This window comes from Chlorocebus sabaeus, chromosome 18 (genome assembly GCF_047675955.1).
Source record: "Chlorocebus sabaeus isolate Y175 chromosome 18, mChlSab1.0.hap1, whole genome shotgun sequence".
Classification (NCBI taxonomy): domain Eukaryota; kingdom Metazoa; phylum Chordata; class Mammalia; order Primates; family Cercopithecidae; genus Chlorocebus; species Chlorocebus sabaeus.
In genome coordinates this window covers 70,338,496-70,343,125 of record NC_132921.1, presented here as the reverse complement: position 1 = coordinate 70,343,125, position 4,630 = coordinate 70,338,496, and the positions used below count along the sequence as shown (strand labels likewise).

At 39.7% G+C, this 4,630-nt stretch overlaps 1 long non-coding RNA gene across 1 annotated transcript; it reads left to right on the top strand.

Moving 5' to 3' along the window:
- The first annotated feature begins 271 nt into the window (after window positions 1-271).
- LOC140709063 (uncharacterized) lies at window positions 272-1,952 on the top strand. Its single transcript, XR_012089395.1, has 3 exons — window positions 272-528; window positions 1,098-1,544; window positions 1,802-1,952. It is a non-coding gene; the product is annotated as an uncharacterized lncRNA (long non-coding RNA).
- The last annotated feature ends 2,678 nt before the right edge of the window (window positions 1,953-4,630 follow it).

The window sequence follows — 4,630 nt, the reverse complement described above, 5'->3', positions numbered from 1 at the left end:
AGAAATTTAGAACTTATATCTAACAGTAGGACTCCAGGTGTAAAATAATCCATGAGAACACATGAATATTTGATGCTTTTATTTCTCACTGTGTTCCAGAAAGGATGTGAGGGGACTTAAATGTTTTACTGACATGAAAACACCCAGTAAAGTAGTATATGCACAACTAAAAATATCAACGAAATTCTATTATACATTAAATTAATAATAATGGATACTATGCATTTGAATATCCACTTTCCTGTGGCAGGATGGTTTGTAAAATATGAAGTCTTTTTTGCTAGCTCATGCATTGAAAATCCAACGTTCTTGGCTTATATATTCAAAAGGAAAGGCCCAATTGTGATGTGGAAAGGAGAATAGATGGGTGGAGTGGATATTGTTGCAGCGCTCACTGGTATCCCCTCTTCTGGGCAGAGGCACCCATTTCCCAGCAACTGCGAACAGCAGGTATCTCTCAGCTGGGTCCGTCATCAGAAACTGCCCTCAGCCACAGGGAACTGATTAGGCATCAACCCCTTCCGCAAGGTAAGGCCTCACCCCCTTCCTCCAAGAAGTGGCTTGTGGCCAATGACTGGGCAATGTGGGGATATAAAAGCCCAGTCTCCTTGTCTCAGTTTGGGCCAACTCTGAAGGGCCATCAGAGTTGGAGCTGCAGTTTATAACACACTGGGGGACAACTTCTCTTTCAGCCCCCAGTCCTGCCTTTCTCACTTCTGGAGGTTAGCTGGAGGTTAGAGAGAGAGAGAGAGAGAGAGAGAGAGAGAGAGTGAGAGAGAGAGAGAGAGAGACAGACAGAGAGAGCAGGACTCAAGACTGGATGAGGAGACCCACCATCAGAAGGTATGGTGTGGACAGTTAAGGATGCAGCTATGTCCCATGGAGACCATTGTAGGCAAACTTCTGAGACCCCATCGCCCCACCCTGGTTCCAAGTCCCTGGTATATATGCACCTAGAAGCTGCTGTGATGGCATTTTGCCGATGCCATTAAGTTACCACATCAGTTGGTGTGAAGACAGGGAGACGATCTGTGGGGAGGGGGAAATAACCTAGTCACATGATCCCTTTAAAAGCAGTTTTCTCCCTCTGGCTACAGATAAGGGAGTCAAGTTTGAAGCCCACGGAAGATTTGATGCAGCCTTGCTGGCTTGAAAATGGAGGGGTTCATGTGTAAGGACGTGGATGACCTCCCAGTTGAAGGCGAGCAAGGAAACCAGGACTACAGTCTCACAACCAAAAAGAATTGGATTCTGCCAACAACAGGAATGAGCTTGGAAGTGGATTTTCCCCCAGAGCCTCCAGAGGACTTTGCTCCCCGAGCAGTGAAGCCAGCCATGCTGTGCAGAACTTCTGACCTACAGAACTCTGTGCTAACAAATGAGTGTTGTTTTAGTCTGCTAAGTTTGTGGCAGTTTGTTACACAGTAATCAAAAATTAATGCAGAGGGGGAAAATGAAATAGAAGGAGCTCAGATAAGCTCCTCCCCACCACCGCAAGCTACATTTAAGTGGATCACACCAGCTCCAGAAGGAAATCAGGGAAGGTATGTTCTGAATGTGATTAAAATGGAAATTTCACTGCATTTGATTAAATTTATCTGAGGCTAGGTTGAGTTTTCAAACTAAAGACAGAATGGGGGGGCTCAAGTTAAAAATTGGTAAAATGAAGTTATATTTTTATGCTTTTGAATCTATGACCTGTGAAATTTATACTCACTGTTATTGGCTGCTGAAAGTGGTTAAGACTGTCCTTGCCTACAATTTCCACGGGACAACACACATTTATTTTGCTTTGTTGCAGATGACTCATGTGCATTTTCCCTCGTGCCTGGATCTTCATTGGAACATGGATTAAAAGACTCAAAGGGAAACATCTACCAATTACAACACATAAAGCTTCATATAAGTTTTTGGATCCTGATCCAAAAAACCGTCAGGAAAACAAATTATGAGGTAATGGAGAAATTTGAACCTGGTTGAATATTTTATAATGTTAAAATTATACACACACACACAGACACACATACAGATATGGATATATACATATACAATGAAAGGCTTGTAGGTGAAATAATGTAATGTCTGTGATTTTCTTCCACATAATCAGAGGTGGAGGTGGGGGATTGGTGGGTTTATAGATGAATTGATCATGAGTTGAGGATTGTTGAATCTAGGGTGGTGGGTTCCTGGAGGTACATTGTATTTGTTCATTATGACAAATATGTATTTTTAAAATTTGGTATATTTGAAACTTTTCGCTAACAAAAAAAGAAGCCCATTTTGGTTTCTTTCTGATTTTGATGCCTGAAGCCACAGCCAGGCTATGCCCTGCTGGGCACTAGAGTCCCTCAGCAGGCCCCTCCTCACCGAGCAGGAGCTATTCAAGGCACAAAAGGCCCTGCCGTCAGCTCCCTTCATTTCTGTCAAGGTTTATTCGCAAAATTCCCACTGCTCTTCTTTTATATCATCTCTTTTCTATTTCTAAACTCCATTTTATGCTTTTTCTAATTATTCCCAAGAAAGAAGAAACTTGATATCCGCATATGTTGAGACTAAAGATTGCATTGCCGAAAGGGCATACAGAAATAACCCAAAGATAGAATTCTTTTCAAGGAAAGTAGCTGGGAAAGGACTTCTGCCTTATGTTTCTTTAAAGTAAGGTTATTTAACATAACCTGCTATAGCATAGTGGCCACATTTTGTTTTCCTGCTGATCGCATTTGAACTGAGAAACAAAAGTAAATAAAATGAAAAGTAAGCTCCTTGAAAATATAAATTTAATTTGTTAGACCCTATTGGAGCAGGGCAAAGGAAAAGTCTTTATTATGTAGTTTATTTCCGGTTGATTAACTGTAAAATAGCTAAAGTTTAACCAGAAGCCTAAAACTCCTATATAGTTTGAAATATCTGTGTTCTAAGATAGAGCCATTAGCAAGGAAGGCCTTCTTAGTACTGAAAAAACAGCAAGAACTGTCCCTTACAATAGCATCAAAAAGAATAGAATGCTTGGGTATATTTTTAACAAAAGAAGTACAAAACTTAAATGCTCTGAAGACTACAAAACATTGTTAAAGAAGACCTAAATAAATAAATAGACACCTCATGTTCAAGAATCAGAACACCTAATGTTGCTAAGATGGTAACACTCCCCATAATGGTCTGTAGAGTTATTTAGTGCAATCTCCATCAAAATTCCAGCTGGGTTCTTTGCAGACATTGATAAAATCATCCTAAAATTCATATGGAAATGCAAGAGACTCAGAATCGCCAAAATAATCTTGAAAGAGAAGAACAAAGTTGGAAGACTCAATTTCCTGATATCAAAACTTACCATAAAGCTATAGTAATCAAGATAGTGTGTTAGTAGCATAAGGAATGATATATAGACCAATGGAATACAATTGAGAGTCCAGAAATAAACCTTCAAATTTTCAGTCAATTGATTTTCAACAAGGGTGCCTAGATAACTCAATGGGGAAAAGAATAGTTTTTTTAATAAATGGTTCTGGGACAGTTGGATATCCACATGTAAAAAAATTAAATAGATGCCTTACCTCACATCATATACAAAAATTAACTCAAAATGGATCAAAGTCTAACTGTAAAAGCTAAAACTATAACATTTGTTAAAAACAATAGATGTAAATCTTTGTGACCTTAGATTAGGCAATAGTTTCTTAGATATGGCACCTAAAGCACAAATAGCCAAAGAAAATATAGACAAATTGGACTTCATAAAAATCAAAAACTTTTGTGGTTCAAAGGAGACCATCAAGAAAGTAAAAAAAGGGCTGGACACAGTGGTTCATGCCTGTGGTCCACACTACTCAGGAGGCTGAGGCAGAAGGATTACTTGAGTCCAGGAGTTTGAGGCTGCAGTGAGCTACAGTTGTGCCACCACACTCCAGCCTGGGCAACAGAGCAAGGCCCTGTCTCAGAAAAAAAAAAAAAGACAACCCATAGAATGGGAGAAAATATTTGCACGTTGATATTTAGAATATACAAATAACTGTTAAATATCTAGGATATACAAATAATTATAAAAAGACATACAACCCAATTAAAAAATGGGCAATGGATCTAATAGACATGCACCAAAGAAAATATGCAAATTACCAATAAGTGCATAAAACGATGCTCAATATCATTAGCTATCAGAGAAATGCAAATCAAAAGCACAATGAGATACCACTTCACTCACACGAGGATAACTCTAAGCAGAAATACATATAATAAAATAGGTTGGCTAGGATAAAGAGAACTGGAGCCTTCATATATCATTAGTGGGAATGTAAATGGTGCAGCCGCTGTGGAAAACAGATTGGCAGTTCCTCAAATGGTCAAATATAGAATTACCATATGGTCTAGCTATTCTACTCCTAGGAAAATACCCAAGAGAAGTGAAGACATATGTCTACATAAAAACTTGTAGATGAATGTTCACAGTAGCATTATTCATAGCCTGGGGGCTAGTTGACTACTTATAAGATGGCTCACTTGTAGGGCTGGCACATTGGTGCTGGCTGTTGGCTGGGAGCCCAGCTGGGGCTATGGGCCTGAGGACCTGGGTCTCCTCTCCGTGGACCTCTCCATGAGCTGTTGAGCTTCCTCCCAGCAGGATGACTGGGCG